Source organism: Miniopterus schreibersii, assembly GCF_964146895.1.
Source record: "Miniopterus schreibersii genome assembly, chromosome: 16".
NCBI classification, from domain to species: domain Eukaryota; kingdom Metazoa; phylum Chordata; class Mammalia; order Chiroptera; family Miniopteridae; genus Miniopterus; species Miniopterus schreibersii.
In genome coordinates, this window is record NC_138116.1 from 34,344,158 (window position 1) to 34,363,236 (window position 19,079).

The window sequence follows — 19,079 nt, forward strand, 5'->3', positions numbered from 1 at the left end:
GAAACAACCTGGGTCACTGTGACAGGCACACATATACACACTGCCACACGGTGTGTAGCACTCTGATACCAACACGCAGCCAGACGCAGTTGGATCACTGTCCCATGCAGAGCTAGACACTGACACCCACGTCTTAGACACACACGCGGTCTGAAATAGTCAGAGGCGGAATCACTATCCCCCAGACAAATGTGCTGACACTATCTCCTTGCTACACACTCTGGTCTGTGCCACCAGCTGTCTGCTGCTCCACACCAACACAGTGACAGACCCAGGCCTGATACTGTCGTCCACGAAGCAGTGCCACACACAAGTCCACTAACAAGCACTCAGAGAGTCATACAGGGCCTGGCCCACAGGTGCGCACACACACACACACACACACTGAGACAGGTGCTGGTACAGGCACACAAGTATACAACCACATGGCTATACGCAATCTCCTTCTTTAAATAAGGGTTGGCTCCAACCCTAAGGATTTCCCCTCCATGCCTCACCCCTGCTCCGCAGAAATCCCAAGCCACAAGGCCCCCCCTGCCCTGCCAGGGGCATCAGCGAGCCCCGTCCTCACCCACGGCTGACTGTGAAGATGCTCCCGGGGGCTGAGGATCCCTAGAGGCTGTGGGAGCAGGTGGCGTGGTGTAACCCGGCTTCCTGAAAGCAAGTTTCATGCCTCGGACTCCCGCTAGGGGCAGAGCTGGTTGGCCAGGCTCAGAGGAGCCTTTCAACAGGTGCTGGGCGGCAGGGAGAGGATTAGCTTGGGGACAGTCAGAGCCCCGCTTTCCTGTAGGTCAGTCAAGTGGCACCCAGAGAGAAAAGGGACTTACCTAAGTTCACACAGCTGGTCAGGCCAAACACCAAAGTTAGAACAGTGAGCTCCCTCAAGGTGAAGGTTGGGACTAGTGAGGGCACAGGGGATAAGAGACGTAGCTTGTGCTGCCCGAGCATCCCTGGCTTGCAGAAAAGGGATCCTTTACAGAATGTGAATGTGTGTATTGCTATTATTGTCAACAACTATAACCAAATTCTACAGTGCATTTGGATTTCAAAGCCCTCTCCAAGACCTGCTGCATAATTTGCAGGGCTCAATGCAAAATGAAAACGCTAGCCCCTTGTTCAAGAATTATTAAGATTTTAAGAGATAAGAGCAGAACATTAAAGCAAGTGTGGAGCCCTTCTGAGCAGGGGTCCCGTACCCTACACGGGTCTCACGCCTGTGAAGCTGGCCCTGGCTCTCTCATTCCCATTGCCTCAGTTCAGACTCACAATAGGTGGTGGGTGCCTTCATGGGCCCATTTTACAGATGAAGCTGCTGAGGCTCAAAGATGAGTGAATGCTTCAGGCTCACAGCAAGTAAACCCCAGGGGAACCCAAGCCCAGCTCCTCTGGGAGGCCCAGCATTGCCCTGCAGTTACCATTTGGGATAAAAGATTCAAGCTGAGGAGCGATGTGGCTGCCACAAGGGAGGAGGGTTGTCTCAAGGAAAGAAAAGAAAAGGCTACAGGGCATCTGTGCCATTTCTGTGGGCAATGCCACACTGCACCTGCTTTGCAAAGCCCTCCAGGGGTGCACCACACGGCCTCTGAGTGGGAGACAGGTAGGAAGGAGCACCTGCTGACTCTGGGGAGAGATGTTGAGAAAGGTGGAGCATAAAAGCATCCAGGAAGCAGTGAGAAGGGCTTGGGCATACAGCTCGGGCCACCGACAGTGTTTAAATGGCCAGGAGTATTTCAGAGTTGGGACGAGGCCCTCCTCTGTAGCAATGGTGACAGATAAGAGGGAACAAGGAGGCCAATTGGACTACACCTGGTAACAGACTCACTCCCAGCCCCAGTCCAACTCTGCCACAGCTCTTCTTTCTGCATAGCTGGGACTGTCGATATGAGTTTGCATATAGACTCTGTCTATATTTCAGAAACAATTGTGGAAAGATCTCTTAATATTACAGGGGCTTCTATGATGGTCCCATGATGGTGCTGACATATGCTCAGTTACTGCAGAGTTATGCACTCTCCTATCTCCTCTGCAAGTCTGGGATTAGGGATCAGAACAGTCTGATCCCACTTCAGTTCCAGCTCCCTATGTTTGGCTCTTGAGTCCATCTGTTCCTCTCTTGTGGTTCCCAATGCCTGGATCCCAAATATTTACACTGCCTCCTAGCTTCATGTCATATGCTGGCTTTTCCTTCCATCCATCCATCCACCCATCTATTCACACTTTCATTGAGCAAGGCACCCATAAATTTCATGTTCAACATTGAAGACCCCTTGAAAAGAAGAACCAGTCTTCTCAGTGATTTTCCAGTGTGGAGAACTGGATCAAGAAACAGGCCCAAAGCGGAAGCTCTGCTATATCAGTTAGGATGTTTGCAGCTTCAGGCACATGACAACTTGCTCAAATTGTTCCTCAGTTTGCAAAGAAGAGTGTGATGGCTGTTGGGAAGGCAAGTAGCTGTGTGTGCCATATATGTGCATGGTGCATTAGAAATCAAAGGATCTGCAACATTCTTTTGGAAAAATTCAGGGAAGGCTTCACAGAGGAGGTGACATTTCAGCTGGCTCTTGAAAAAGAACTAGGCATCATCTGGGTCATAGGGAGCAGGGGCCATTCCAGAGCAGGCAAGTATCCTATGTGAAAGTAGGAAAGCATGAAACACACAGTGCATTAGGGGAATTGCCACTAACTTGACATAGCTGGTTCAAGGCCAGGGTGGTTGGAGAAGAAACTGGACCGTCACAGACCACCTGAGCCCTCATTCAGATCATTGACACCAGTGGACATGGCAGGGCTGCAGATCAAGCCTGTGCCTCCAGCACAGTGATTTCCCTCCACAGAGCACTCACTTGGTCATCATTCTTTGAAAATAGTCACTTAACAAGTTACTAACTGTCAACCTCACATTTCTTCATGGTGTTGTCAAAGGCAGCTGAGTTGTCCTGGGCTTTGAAATGACAAGCCTAGCCAGGGGCTCGAACCCAGCTCCATACCTCTCTTTCACCTTGAGCAAGTCATAATCTCTCTGAGCCTCAATGTCTTCATCTGTAAATTAGAGCAAATGCACCCATTATTGGGTTCCTGAGAAGCTCAAATAAAAGGCCTCTTGAATTCGTAGCACACTGTCGCAGAATTTACACATAACACATTCTAGTAAATAATACATGAAGAGCTTTCTCCCAAGGCTTTGCTACAATTTAGAAATGTCACGGGAGCGATGCTCTCTTGATCTGCCAGGCTGTGGTGACTTCTTGTCCTCCAAATGCCACCTCCCAAGAGAGGCCTGTCCTGACATCCACCCTCCCACCCCGCTTCAGTTCCCAGGCTGCAGAGAACACGTCACCCGGTCATTACCTTGTGTGTTTATTAGTTTCCTCTGTCTTCTCCCCTCCCTTCGACCCCTCACAGCCCCTCACAGCTAGAATTTCAGCCCCTACACAGCCAGGGACCTTTCTGTCCTATTTACAACTATATCCGTAGCGTCAGGCTTAATTCTTGGTCATGGTCATGCTCATGCTCACTAAATATTTATTAAATAAATAATTAATTGATGTTTAAGAAATGCAATGTGTCTAGTGTGATACATTTAAATGAACCCAAGCAGGCTTCCAACCGTAGCCTTGTTTCTTCCCAAGAATTCAGAGACTGCTCCCTCCTGCTCAGGCCACAGGCAGGTCCCTGTCTGCATCCAGCCAGCTTACAGTAATCGTCCGTCGAATCCCGCTGGCCCCCGGGGACACCCGAGGGAGAGTGTGTGGGGCTCACTGCACTGCGGCCCCTTCCAGGGGCCTGTGTTGGGGTGAGGAAGCCTGTGTCCCACCAACGCTCGGGAGCACCTGGATCCAAGCACCTGGACCTGAGCACCCTCCTTCTTTGACCACGTAGCTCTTAGCTGCTGCTCCACCAGCACCCTGGCCTGAAGGGTGACCAGGCTCAACCATTCCTTCAGAGTGGCCTCCAAAGGTGGCCTTGCTTTCCCCTGGAGGACCGCATCACTGCATCCCTGGAGAAAGCATTGTTCAGAGACCCAAAACCTTTGGCAACATCTCAAAAGGGTTGGAAGAAGGTGCAGTTTTTTTTTCTTCCATTGCTTTTCCGTAGTGCCTTGAAGTATTTGGTGCCCTCTCTGTGCCCGCAGTTCCAAGGCTGGGTTCAACAATTTGCTGGGCGCCTCTGATGCCACAGAAGGAGATGGTAATTGTACCCCCTGCTGAGCTGCGCCTGCAGGTGGGAGGGGAGGGGAGGGGCGGGATCTGCCCGGGAAGCCCCTCTGATCACTGGTCTGGTCTGGGAGTAGCTAGACTTCCCTGGCCTGGGCCAGAGGTGCCCTGAAAGTTTTGGGAATTCTGAGGCAGCGGAGAGAGCATGGGGCTGAAAAACAGGAGGAAGCCTGAGCCCATCTTGGCTGGGCCTAAGCAGGCTGTGCAGCCTCATGCAAACCTCCCCTTTCTGTCCTGGTCTGCCTTTCTGTGCGGTGGGTGATTGTCTGGTTGAAGTGAAGGTCTTTCTCTAAGTGAGGCAGGGGAGTGAAATGACAGTGCTTTGGGATCTGTTCTGCTTCTCTAGTTGGGCAAATTAAATCATTTCTTCCAGTCAATTTTTAATGTGCACAATGGGGAAAGTGCTTCCTTTCCAGTGCACAGTCCCTGGCACAGGGTATATATTTAATATGATGGGTCTTCCAACTGGCGGTAGTTCTGATGCTAACTCTCACCGGGCCTGGCCTGGGGTCTGATTGGCAGGTGTTAGAATCAGGTCTGTTGGATGGGCTTATAACTGCCTGACCCACCACTCATCCCACCTGCACAGAAGCAGCAACATGGTGGGGCCAAGTGCAGGTGTCGGTTGGTTGGGTTGGATGCAGAGCTTATGGGAGCAGCTGTCAGCTGGAAGGTGAAAGGGCGCTGGGGTGGCAAGTAGGCTCTGATGCAAGAGACAGGCAGACGGGACACCCTGCTCTGTTCCTCCTGCTGCCTGGTGGCACCAGCAGGCACACGATGTGCTTAGCAGAGGAAGCACCTCATCTCTTGCTTAGCAGAGGAAGCACCTCATCTCTGTTCCATTTTTATGAACATCCCTGTAAGTCACTCATCAAAAACCTTGGACTTATAAGTCATCTTCTGAATTAAGCTGCTGGTGCACCTCAAGCTCATAGCATTGATAAAGAGGAGGTGGGTTCACTTTAATACACTGATTTTGTAATAATCTTAGATTTACAGTAAGGTTGCAAAGATAGCAGAGTTCTCGTGGACCCCTCGCTCAGTTTTCCCCACTGTGAACATTTCATATTATAGGGCGTCTGTGCCAAAGCTGAGAAACTCACATGGCGATTAACCAATCTCCAGACTTCACTGGGATTTCAGCAGCTTTTTCATCAATGTGTCCTTTCTATTCCAGGATCCAATCCAGGGCACCACATTGCATTTCTTTGTCACTTCTCTCCAGTCTCTTTTGCTCTGCGGCACTTCCTCAGTCTTTCCTTGTCTTTTGTAACCTTCCCAGTTTTGAGAAGTACTGGCCAAGTATCCTGTAAAATTCCAATGGGCTCATTTCAAATAAGTAGTTGTCTCAGATTAGAGAAGTTTGGAAGCTAGAGGCGTCATGTGACTGTGAATGTCATCCCTGTGCATGAGGCAGAGGCCATGCTCAAGTTCATGAACACTGACTGCTCCCCAGAACCAAAGAGAGTGCCTGTCGCAGAGCAGGGCTCTGAAAGATGTGTGCGACGAATGGTGCTCAAGCTCCCTTGTGCTTTGCACACCTCCACCTGGGGTTGCGTGTGAGGCAGAGATGTGCACCTGGTGCCTGGGAGGGCGGAAAACTGGAGGACAGAGGGTGAGGAGGGCTGGGAGCAGGCGGGGGCCTGGGACATGGAGGTGTCTGTATAATTCAGACAGGCGCTGCAGACCCTGTTTCCTCCAGTTGTGGCAGCTCAGAAGAGCAAGGAATTAGTTTTGGAGGGATAGAGGTAGAAATTGGAGTGGGTGGGTGGAGGAGAAGCATATTCCAGGACCAAGAGGGGGCGATGCAAGTCTGTCAACACTAAGGCAGCAGACACTTGGAATGCTCAGGGAAGGTGAGAAAATCTCCACGCTGGGCAAGCGGGTGGGGGCACAAGGCTAGAAGTGTATTAGGAAAACTTAGGGGATTGGGCTTTCATCCTGGAGCTAGGTGCTGGAGAGCCACTGAAAGTTTTTCAGCAATAGGTGGAAGCAGTGATATGCGGAAGGGAGAGGGATGGTGGGTCCAGACCATCCCGACCACCGTTTCCAGGCCTGCTGCTACCATGGCAACCAGAAGCAGGGAGAGCGGAGCTGGATCTTTTTATTTCTTTATGTATGAGTTTGACCCTCAGAATTCTGGCCTGAGTTTAAGACAAATAGCTGGGGATACCTATTCCCCTTGGAGTCCCCTGGTGAATAAGCAGCTTTAGCACTGTCCCAGCAAAATCAAGGCCTGGTTTGTGGGCCCAGCACCCCTCCTGGTCCCTCTACCTGAGATATGACAGAAGTCAGGTGTGTGTCAGGCTCTCTGACCAGACTCCACTCAGTTCTGCCCAAGCTCCCAGGAATGGGGAAATGGGAAGGGACAGCCAGTGCCAGCAGTCACTAAGTGTCTGTCACCTGGATTTCTAGGCAGGTGGAGCTGGCTGCGAGTGAATGTGGCACTTCAGAGACACCCTTGCCTCTGTAGGAGCCACTGAGAGGCTAAGGCCTCGCCCCAAGTTGCACTTCCCCTCCCTCGGCCTGCCCCCCTCCTCCCAGGTCAGGCTCCCGGGACCCTGCTTCCAGTTGCAGCCTGGCCCCTGCCTCTCAGAACCAACCTTTATAAAGACAGGTCTCGCTCCTCCACACTCAGCCACAAGCACCTCTTTACCCATCAGTGTGACCGTCTCCTAAAAAGAAATAATAACCTTCAGTGCTTTTTAAAGATAACATTTTAAAAGTTTGCTTACAGTAATGCCCAACAGTTCTGGGGTCAGTCTCCCAAGAATAATTAATCATTCCACTTGTGATCAATTTATCTCCTTTTATTTCTACTGACAGATCAAGGGGGTTCAGGCTACCATGCCTTTCCCCAAACAGTCCTGCTCTTCAAAACAATCTAGACAGTGTCCTGTTGGTTACATGAGAGACTTTGGAAGAAATCTTTTCTGGGGGGAAAATTTATATGTTGGCATTTACAGTTTCTAAAATGTAATCTGCCCTGGCCAGTGTGGCTCAGTTGGCTGAGCATCGCCCTGTGCACCGAGAGGTCGCCTGTTCCCTTCCTGGTCAGGACACATGCCCAGGCTGTGGGTTTTATCCCCAGTAGGGGTGTGCAGGAGGCAGCCTCTTGACATTCCTCTCTCTAATCAATGTTTCTCTCTCTCCCTCTCCCTTCCTCTCTCTCTCAAGTCAATAAAAACATATTTTTTAAAAATGCAAATCTGGCCAAGTCACACCCCTCTTTATGATCCCTCAAGGTCCTACAAGGTAAGGTACAAACTCCTGAAACACCCCAGCCTGATGCAGCCAAGCTCATCACCCACGTTTTGCCAGCCTTGCCCAAGGCTTGCCCCTCAGCTCCTGGATAAATGATCTGACTCCCCCAGGCTGGGTTAGGCGCCCCCAACCTCAATATAGACACATACACACACACGAGTGTGTGCACGAACACATGTATGCACACATATGCAAACACATACATGTACAAGGTGTGCATGCACAAACATATGTACTGCAACACATGCACACATGTACACCCAAATACATGCAATTACACATACATGTATGTATGCACACACACATGCCTTTTGTTATGTGTTTGTTTTCATCATAACACTGGTACTTCCTTCCTACCAGAGTGTCTTGGAGCCTCACACTGCCCTGTCCCTCCTCCACACTGCCCTCTCCTGGCCCTCAGCAGAGCACAGTCCCAGCACCGGTGAGAGATTAATGGGCACACTGAGCAGTCAGGTGGCAGAGCTCCGGTACTGGCTCTGCCACTGCCCTTTTGTGGGACCATGGATGGGTCCCTGCCCTTCCCACAAGGACGCTGGGTGTGGACTGGCTCAGTGGGGCCTATGTGGGGCCTACAGGGCCCAGGTTGGAGCAGGCCCCATGCTTGGAGAGGAGACAGTAGGACTCTCCAGTGCAGTCGGCACAGCCACCCATTCCAGCTTATTGACAATGCTTTTAGTTCCGAGAGGACCCATTTCCGAACTCCTCTCCAAGATATAAATTATCTTAAAGGGCTGATTTGTACCATGGTGGTTGGACAGTGCCTGACCAGAAAGCACTCCTGCCTTGCAGCAAGAGCAATGCAAGGAGAGCTATAGGTTTTTTCCACCCTAATTGAGCACTTCAGAAAGGGGGGGTGGAAACCTTCAATAGATTTCATTTTTAGGGAAAGCAATTTTGACTTATTAGGTGCTATTGGCTTCATAAATATGCTCACTAATGACTTCTATTTAAATATTTTCATCCAGCTGAGACTTTTAAAAGAAATACTGTGTTCACGGAGTCAGCATCCCCTAAATGAGTATTTCCCACCTTGGCCTCTGAACTTTCTTGGCCAGATCCTCTCAAGAATTCAAGAGTTCCCATGCAGGCAGCGTTAAGAGAGCCCCTGCTGGAGCCACCTATGGAAATGGCAACTTCCCCTGTCCTCTACACAGCACGTACAGCGATCTGCTGTGTGCAAAACACAAACTGAGGTGGAATCACTGGTTTCTCAAAATCTCTCACTGGCTCCCCAGCCCCTTACAGGATGAAATTCAAACCCTCTAGTCTTACAGAAGGGCTCCCCCTGCCCTCACCTGGGACCACAATGCCTGCTGCGCTCCCTCTTGAACCCCCAGAGTGGTGGTGGTTGCTCAAACTCCAGGCCGGTTTCCTGTGTGAGTGACCTACACGGGCGCACAGGGCTCGGCATCGCTGCCTTGAAATTCTTCATCATCTGTGAACAAAGGACCCCCACATTCTCATTTTGCTCCGGGCCCTGCAAATTATGTAGCTGATCACCATGCTCTCCTATGCCTCTCTACTTTTCATTGCATGTACTGTTTCCTCTGCACGAGGCATCAGCCCTCAACCCAGCCCTGCCTGGTCTTTGTCCATGTGGAAAATCCAGGGAGGGGTCGGTGGGCAGGGGAGCAGTGCCGCCCAGCGGCTGAGCAAAGCAGGGGGCAAGGGGCAGGGGGCAGATCTCAGCTCTGAGTTACACGACCTTAGTCAAGAGATTTAGCCTCTCCAAGCCTTAGTTTTCCCATCTGAAAAATAGAATCACCCTCATCCCTACATTGCTCCCTCTGTCCCTCTCTCCCCATCTCTCTCTCTCTTTTCTTCCCCTCTCCCCCCCAAGACCAGCATCTTCCTCAGCTCAGCCACAAGGCAGCAATGCATTACCTCTCAGTAACTTTTCCTGATGGCTCTAGCCACTGGAATGTTGAGCAGTTTCTGATTCAGTTTCAAAGTTCCGCAGACAGAGGCCTTTTGGCTCCCCAGGGACAGGGGATCATCGCCAGAGCCCAAATTATGAAATAACCTTACACTCCAGGGTAGCTAAATCCCTTTGTATCTGTCTAGCAGACATGTTTGTCTTTCCCTAAAGGGCCATAAAGGACCCCTAAGGACTACATGTTTCCATACCTGGAACATAAATTGTTGTCGAATAAAGGGAGGCATGAACGATGAAGGAGGGGTTTGCACTTCTAACCTGAAGCACCATGCAACCTCACAGCTATTCTGTTCCCTGCGGGCACCCAGTGAAGTAGCCTTTCCTGGCACCATAACCCTCCTGGGAAGCCACTCATCTGGGGCATGCTGAGAGCCCACCCCCACCCCCACACATCTAGGCAGGACTTGGCCTGCTTCCCCAGCCTCCACTTGGAGCAGCTCCTGCTTACCTGTCCTGCTTGCACCCAAAACAAATCAGGGCTCAGCCTTCTTGAATATGCAGCATGCGGCCTTCAGGATTTAAGTTGATTTCTGCAGGAGGGAACCTGCTCACTCAACATAATCTCCACTCCCAGAAATTATTAAAGGAGCCGAATTAAATTTGCTAAGGTCAGAGGTCAGGGAACACTGGAAACAAGGCAATCCCAGCAGAACCTCAGCTAATTGCCGCAGTCGAACATGCTGCAGGAGCAGAAATGCTGCTGAATTATTTACTTGGGTCCTAAAATCAAAGCAAGTAACAGAGAATCTGCTCCTCGGCAGGTGACCCTGTGAACTCAGGGCATTGTGGGGGTCAGGGAGCCTCAGTCTGCGTGTGCAGAACTGGCCCCCGCTGACCCCTGCCAGGTGAGATGTGCAGGAAAGAAAAGGGCACCTGGTTAGGACTCTCTGGGCTAAGCAGACCCAACACACCAACTGCTGAATGTACAGCTTTCACCAAGTGCTATATGTGGGCTCCCTCAGTGAAGCCGGCTCAGTGCTCCTGTTCCTGGGCCCCCACCTTGAATGGTGTCAGAAGGAATGCCTTCTCCCCTAGCCTGGTTTCCATGAGGAAGTCGATTCCAAAACTCCCTTCTGGTCTCTCCTTGTTTCTCCATCCTCTTGGGAGTGAGCTGGCCACAGGGAGCTGGACGGTGCTGCTCTGCCCCTGCAGGGAGGTGACCTGCCTTGGTCCAGCCTACAGACCTAGAGTCGTGCCCATCAGCCTGGCTTGATGCAGTGTGAAAAAATTGTGACTCTTTGTTTGCTCAACTTGTTCAAAACCCAGGTGGGTTTTTTTACTGGAGGGTGCTCGGAGGCCCCCATTTTGGCTACATGCATCAAAATTCACCCACCAGCCCTGGCTGGTGTGACTCAGTTGGTTGGATGTCTCCCTGTGTACCCAAGGGGTCCTGTGTACCCAAGGGTTTCCTGTTCCATTCCCTGTCAGCCCGCATGCCAAGGTGCAGGCTCAATTCCCAGTAGGGAGCGTGCAAGAGGCAGCCGATCAATGTTTTGCTCTTTGATGTTTCTCCCTCTCCCTCTCCCTTCCTCTCTCTCTAAAAAGCAATAAAAATATTTATTGAAAAAATTCACCCACCCTGGTCAATATCCCATTTGGCCTAGGGCACAACCTTCTCGCCCACCGGAACTATTGACAACCACGCAATTGTAAACAAACAAAAACCACCATGAAGCCTCACCCAGACTTCTAGAAACCACCAGGATCAAAACGCCCAGCCCAAACACAGGAGCCCGAGTCACGGCCACAGCCTAGGCAGGCTTCCTGAATTCCAGTCTTTTATTATTATTTTTTTTTTAATTCGCCAATGTACCGAGTGACAAGGATCTTTGAGGAAACCCCTAATAGTTGGTACCCTTCCTGGGTTTTGAACAAGTTGTGAAATAAATAAAAAAATAAAGCTAGAGGCCAAAATATCAGGTTTATTACTGCTAGAGGTCGGGTGGGAAATGTGGCTTTGGGCCGATTAGGCAAGTGGCCTGCTCAGACTAACTGCTGGATGTACCCGCCCAGTCTCAAGGAGCACCAGCCCGGCACAGCTTCCCACAAGGAGGGTCCTACCCAAGTGGGGCTTATGTCTTGGAGTAGCAGAGACCTTTTAAAAAAAACAGACTTTCTTTTTTAGAGTTTTAGGGTCACAGCAAAATTGAGCAAAAGGTGCAGAATCCCCATATGCCCCCTGCCCCCGTCCGCATGCCCAGTCTCCCCATTATCCGCACCCCCATCAGAGTGGAGCGTTTGCTACAGTCAATGAACCTATATTGTCACGTCATTACCCAGAGCCCATAGTGTACACTGGGGCTCGCTCTCGGTGTTGTGCATTCTATGGGTTTGGACAAATGTATCCACCATGATAGCATCATACAGAAGAGTTTCACTGCCCTAAAATCCTCTCTGCTCCCCCTAGTCATCCCGCCTCCCCCAACCCCTGGGAACCACTGGTCCTTTTTATTGTCTCCCTAGTTTTGCCTTTTCTGGAATGTCACATAGGTGAAATCGAACAGTACGTAGCCTTTTCAGGTTGATTTCTCTCACTTAGCTTTACTTAGGGACATACATTTAAGGTTCTCCTGTGTCTTTTCATGGCTTGATAATGCAGTGATTTTTAGCACTAAATAACACTCGATTGTCTGGCTGCACCGCGGCTCATTTATCCATTCCCCCCTGAAGGACATCTTGCTTACTTCCAAGTTTGGGCCATTATGAATAAAGCTGCGGTAAACATCTGGGTGCAGGTTTTTGTGTGCACACAAGTCTTTAACTGCTTTGGGTAAATACCAAGAAACACACTTGCTGGACCGTATGTCAAGAGTATGTTTAGTTTTGTAAGAAACCACTGAACTTCTTCCAAAGTGGCTGGACGTTTTGCACTCCCGCCAGCAACAAATGAGAGGCCCTGTCACTCCACATCCTCGCCAGTGTTTGGCATCGTATATGTCCTGAATTTTGGCCATTCTGATCGGTGAAGAACATCTGCTCTTTGACGTTAGATTTGAACCCAAAAGGAAGGACAAAGCTGACACGCTGCAGAGTTGTGCTTCCCAAGTTCGCCGGTCAGAGGAGCCAGCCCGTGAGAAGTCGGGAAAGACCACGTGCGCTCCCGGAAACCAGGCCTGAGGGGAAAGGGGTTCCCCCAACAAATGGCAACCCTGTTCGCTCGGTCGCCCAGAAACTAGGGCATTGCTCTTTCGTCCTACCAGCCTTTTACTACCTACATACAACCGTCACCAAGTCCTGTGGATTCAATTTTTCTTTCTAAATAAATTTCACTTCTGCCCACTTCTCTCCATCACTGCTGCTGACGTATGGGTCCAAGCCGCCTCTCTCCCAGGCAACAGCCACAGCTTGTTTTCCCTACTTGTTTTCTTGCCCCTCTAACCTCACACCCCCCCCAAGTCCATTCTGTGAGTCAGAACAGTCCTTATATAGTGCGAGTCTGGCCAAATGGGCTCAAGCCAGAGGCAGCCAATCGATGTGTCTCTCTCACATCAATGTTTCTCTCTCTCTCTCCCCCCTCCCCCTTCCACTCTCTCTGAAAAGTAATGGAAAAAATATCCTCAGGTGAGGATTACAAAAAAAAAAAAAAAGACTCTAAATTTGTATGTAGGTGTATAGTGTCTAGGGAATGTCCAGGATACTTCAGATAAAGATGAGCCAGGAGAACTGATTTGTCCAACCAAATGCCAAGACTTACTGTAATGTTAGTGTAACTAAGTCAGTGATGGAACTTGTGCAAGGAGAGACAAATGAACTAATGGAGGCCAGAAGGAAACTCAACACAAATAGACAACAGACTTACATAGTAACACAATAGGACGAAGAAGGGCTTTTGTTTTTTCAATAGATGGTGTTGATTCAGTTGGAGAACCATATAAGAGGAAACACATCTTGGTATCTATACATCATTCCATATCCAATAAGGCAATTTACAGCGGGAAGAAGATATAATACACACAAGGATTAGTGTCTGGAATATGTAGAGACCCTACAACTGTAACTCAGGGTAACCAAATAATTGATAATTAATTAAGTTGGGTAGTGCATGGATCAAAGATGAAAGTGTATTTATTATCAACTATGTGAGTCTCCTCGAGCTGCTGTAACAGAATACAAGAGACTGGGTGGCTTAAACAGCACAAATTTATTTTCTCACAGTTCTGGAGGCTGGAAGTCCAAGATCAAGGTGCCAGCAGGGTTGGCCTCTGGTGAGGCCTCTCTTACTGGTTTGTAGACAACCATCCTTCTGTGTCCTCACATGGCCTATGTGCACACACTCCTGGGGCCTCTCTCTCTTCTTTTTTTAACCCTCACCCAAGGAAATGTTTTTATTCATTTTTTTAGGGTGAGAGAGAAAGAAAGAAACATTGATGTGAGAGAGAAACATAGATTGGGGATCAAACCTGCAACCTAGGTATGTGCCCTGACTGGGAATTTTACCAGCAACCTTTTAGTGTACAGGACGATATTCCAACCAACTGAGCCACCCAGCCAGGGCTCTCCCTCTCCTTATAGGGACAAAAATCTCATCGGATTAGGATCTTACCCTCATGACCTTATTTGACCTTAATTACTTCCTTAAAGGCCCTATCTTCAAATATAGTCACACAGGGACTGTGCTTAACACTATTCTATACATCCCATGTTAAAAACTAAAATAAAAGACCATATACAGGGTGGGGCAAAAGGAGGTTTACAGTTGTAATACAAATAAATTATACAATAGTTAATAAATACTAACATAAGAATAAACTCTGTTTCGAGTACTCACAACTGTAAACCCACTTTTGCCCCACCCTGTATATGCAAAATATTTGAAAACAGGGACTCAGAGAGATTTGTTGTACATGAATGTTCACAGCAATATTATTCACAGTAGCCAAAAGATGGATACAACTCAAGCGTCCATTAACAGATGAATGGATAAACAAAATTTGGTATATCAATATAACAGGATATTATTCAACTATAAAAAGAAAAGAAGCTCTGATACGTGCTACAACCTGGATGAACCTTGAAAATACACTAGGTGAAATAAACTGGACACAAAAGAACACATTTTGTATGATTCCACTTATATAAGGTGTTTAGAACAAGCAAATATACAGAGACAGAAATTACATTGGAGGTTACCAGGGGCTTGGGTAGGGGAAGGGGAGGGAAAGTTATTACTTAATAGGTACAGAGTTTCAATTTGGGAAGATGAAAAGGTTTTGGAAATAAATATTGGTGATGGTTGTACAATGCTGTGAATGTCATTAATGTTATAGAATTGTATACTTAAAAATGGTTAAAATAGCTATATACATGTGTGTGTATGTATATATGTATAAATATCCACAATAAAAATAAATAACTAAAAAGCCCAGGGTAGGTCCTTGTCATAGGCGGCTGTAGCACCAGCACATCTTCATAGCACTTATCCCAGGGGTCCCTCCTCGTTTGTCTGACCTCATGTCTGGCCTGCATATGTTAGATGCTCAATAAATTAATGAATAACCATTACACGATTGAATGAATGATTGAATGAATGAATGGTAGGAACCACATCGGTCTTGTCTTCTGCTGCACCTGCAACTTCTAGCAGGGTGATTTACATAAATATTTGTTGAAGCGATGAATTAACAAAGTCATGCGTGAGTGTATCGGTAAAGGGGGTGTGGGGGTCGTGTCTACTGTTGGGCTCATCACTGTATTCTTGTTCCGAGGCAAGTGCCTTATGCCTGGTAGGGATGCAACACAGTATGAGCTAAGTGAACACATGTGTGAATAAATGAGTGAATGAATGAAGAGGGGTCGAAGGTGCAGAATGAGAGAGGTGAGAGTTCTGTCTGCCCAAGGTGGTGGGAGCTGACTCAATAGTCAGTCCACATGTTAAGAGCGAGTCCAGAGGAAGTGATCATTAAGTGAAAGATTTCTGTAAATGTTGAAGAAGCTGGAGCTGCGGCACTCCGTCTCCAAATGCCTTTAAACATCTGCCCGCCTGTCACGGGGAGGAGGCAGCAGACATATTCTGGCATCCCCAAGGAACCAGCAGAGGAAGCTTCAATAAGGCAGATTTTGGTACAGCTTAAAAATGGAAAGAACCTATATGCTCTGTGCACCAACTGTGTGCAGGGCATTCTGCAGGTTGTTTCGCATACATTCGATTACAGTTCACACCTGCCTGGAGCAGGCATGACTGCTGCATGCTTTATGCTCAAGAGATGACGCAGCTTGCCCCAAATCCTGCTGTTGTAACAGAATAAGCCAGGAGCAAACTCAAGGCCAGCTGATCTCATAGCCTACACTCTTCAGAGCTGATACACAAAAAGATGTGTAAGCTGCCTCGTAAGGTAGTGAGTTCCCCATCACGGGAGCTGGAGAAGTAGAGGTTTGGTCCATCACTTGGTTAAGCTAAGAGAGAAGATACAGCTGGAAGAGCTGCTGGCAGAAGTAGGGTTCTTCCACAGAGTCACGAGAAAAGCATTTCAGGGATGGGGTGTTGTGGCAAGATTTATTGGCATAAAAAGAAAGGACTGCCCCCAGATGCCCAGTGTCTCATCTAAGACCTGATAGCTCAGCTCCGTCCTGCTATGAAAGAAGCCCAGCCTCTGGGGCCTCAAGCCTGCACCCATGACAGTCAGGCCCAGGAGGGCCAGGACCCAGAGATGCAGAATTCCTCGGTGTCTCATTTCCCCATCTGCACATCCGCCTCCAGTGTTGAGCTTGGGACACAACTGGTGCTGCACTAGGGCTGTGCTTGGAGCCACGCAGCTGGGCCCTCAAGGCGCAGGCCTGCACGGCTGCTATGGAGACAGAACATGAACAAACGGCCGATGAATGAAGGACTGTGTGCCGCCCAGACGGGGCCTTGTTAAGCTTTGATTATATTACCTTGGGCTTGGGAAAGAGGGGACTTTCTTTCAAATTAACCAGTCTTCCTCCTAATCTTTCCTGGGCTTGTGCTGGACTCTCCCCCTATCCAATCTCTTGCCTGAATCTCCCAGGGTTTTATGTCCCTTCTCCAATCCAGTCCTTTGCCCAGGCTAGACACCTCCCCCTTAGGTCGCCACGTTGGCTCCTACTGTGCACACCTCCAAGTTTTGCCTCCTCATTTGGTTTCTACTGCACATGTGCCCAGCAAAGGAATCTCCCCTACTGTTCTGTTTCCGCCCCCCCCCCAAAAAAACCCACTAGGGCTGGTTGTTTCCTGGGGAGGCTCTTCCTGCTCGCTTGGCGATTGGTCAGGGATTAAGTCCCCTAGGTGCAGGATGCCGACGTCCCCTCGGGAGCTGTGAACACTCTAGCTTCCTAGTAAGTCAGGCTTAATGTCTGACTCAGCTCCCTAGCTTATTAGGCTTAATACCTGATTCCTTTTGCTCCCTTCCTTTATTAATACCAACTGGCAACCTACACTAACAGAAGGACTGACCGACTGGAGTCTCTGGCTCCCCGGCTGTGGGTTCCCCCACTCTTGGACTGGGCCTACCCTAGCATCATAATGGTTTTTTAGGCAGTGGATTTGGTCTAGCGAGCTTCCTTTAAATAAGAGTTACCTGTCCTCTGACCCACACCTAAGAGGCTGACAGAGCACACCTGACATTAAGTGTAAGGATGGCTGCCTGGATTCCAAAGCTCCGTTTAGCCTCCCCGGGGAAGGGTCTTTGGCTGATTAGCGCTGCCTGTCATGGGTATGGGGTAGTAGCTGGCAGACATGTGCCACATATTTACATATTTGCCATCCTTGCTCCAGGATGGGCATTTTAGCTCTGAGAGCCCAATTAGATAATAGTGGAAAAGCCACATTCATCTAAAAAATACCAAAGCACATCGTCTTAGAGCCAGAAAGAGGATTACTTTTTCAGCATGGAGATTTGCAGCAGTCCACATTCCAGCTCCTAAACATCACTTGACTTGCTTCCTGGCAGGCCTGTCCTTTAATTAGGAAGCTCAGCAAACACTTCAAAGCTGAGCAGCCCAGGGCCATCCCAGCCCAGTGGCTGTCCCTGCTAGCTCCCAAGCCACCCCTCCCCCCCAAACTCCCAGAGCCCCAGATTGGGTTTTGATCAGACAAATAGGAATGGACGCTTCTTACTGTGCAGTAAATAGCCTGGTCCCCTGCTCAACCCCAGCTTTATCCCTGAAGCCAGCTACAGGTACCTGCCCATGCAGAACTGGGGGAGCAACTCTCTGTTCCGGGAGGGAAGTGGGCAAAATAGGGGCCTCTTGGGAACAAAAGTCCAAGAGCTCAACTTCTTCCTCACACCTGAGGTTCAATGACACAGTTTGAGATTGTCCCGATTCAGTGTACAGGCGGGAAAGGACACCAGAGTCCCAGAGAAACCATATGGAGGGAAGGTAGTGAGTTGGGTTCAACCCTGGGCATGGGCTGTGTGTTTGTCTGGCTCAGAGTGGCTGTGGCTTGAAGTCTCGTCTTTCTAAGGATGAGCTCTGGGACAGTCCTGGAGCAGGAGACGTGACCTAGGGAGAGCATCCTCAGGAGCTGCAGCGATACAGACGTAACCTTCGTGACCCAGGGGACCCTCACAACTCCTCGCCAGCCCTCCCTCTCCATTTCCACCCTTCTGATTGTCCAAGGGCTCTGGACACTGCCTGGTGCTCACTGATGGGGCGGCTGTGCCCTCTGCTGTTCCTGCGCCAGGGCCCCGAGGAAGAATCACTGCGGTCTGCTAGCCTGTGGATCTGCTCTGCTCAGTAGAGTCGCCGTTAGCCACATGTGACTACTTAAGATTAAAGTTAAGTTAATGAAAATGAAATAAAATGGAAACTAGTTCCTCAGCCACAACTAGACACATTTCAGGAGCTCGATTGCCACCCGCGGGTCAGTGATTGCATCAGACTGTGCGGAATTACAGACCGTTTCCTTCATGCAGACGGTGCAATTGGACGGTGCTAATCTATGGGAGGATTTGTCAACACAGGCGCTGCTGACATTTGGGGCCTGATGACTTCACTGTAGGGCCATCCTGTGCATTGTAGGATTTGAGCAGCTTCTCTGGCCTCCACCCACTAGATGCCAGGAGTACCTATCCCAGTCCTAGTTGTGACAACCAAAATCACTGCAGATATTATCAAATATCCCTTTGCAGAGGGCTGAGGGAAAAGTCGCCCCCAGCTGAGAACCACTGGGCTAGCTCACATAGATCATCATGGGCCACCCAGAGATAGAGACAAAGAGACAGTGAGCTGGACTAGTTTTCCTCAGGGCCCCGGGATGGTAGCAGCAGGGTACACAGCTCCCCATCAGAACAGACTGGGCAGTGTCCAGAGTTCTTGGACAATAGGAAATATGGAAATGGAGAGGGAGACTGTTGAGGAGTTGTAAGGATCCCCTGGGTGACAATGACTATGTCTGTATCACTGCACTTGCCCCCTGCACGGCCTCTGAGCCTCCTGCTTCATCATCCGTGATTAGATTGTTTCCTCTGAACTTTCTCAGGCTCCTCAACACCTCCCTATAATTTCCCACAGAGCACACTGTTCCCTGCCCAAGCCATACCCTCATGTGCTCCAGCGAATTTGCATATGCTGTTCCCTGTCCCTGGAATGCCCCCTCTGCCTGTTCTACCCATTAAAATCTCACTCATCTTTCCTGTCTCGGGGATCTCAAGACCACCCACATGCTCACCGATTCACCAGAGGAA

At 49.4% G+C, this 19,079-nt stretch overlaps 1 protein-coding gene across 1 annotated transcript in view; it reads right to left on the reverse strand.

Moving 5' to 3' along the window:
* WSCD1 (WSC domain containing 1) overlaps window positions 1-676 on the reverse strand; it is a 39,248-nt gene extending 38,572 nt beyond the window's left edge. The window contains exon 1 of the mRNA XM_081161882.1: window positions 572-676. The gene's annotated coding sequence lies outside the window, so the exon portion shown is untranslated. The remainder of the gene's footprint in view (window positions 1-571) is intronic.
* Window positions 677-19,079: the final 18,403 nt, after the last annotated feature.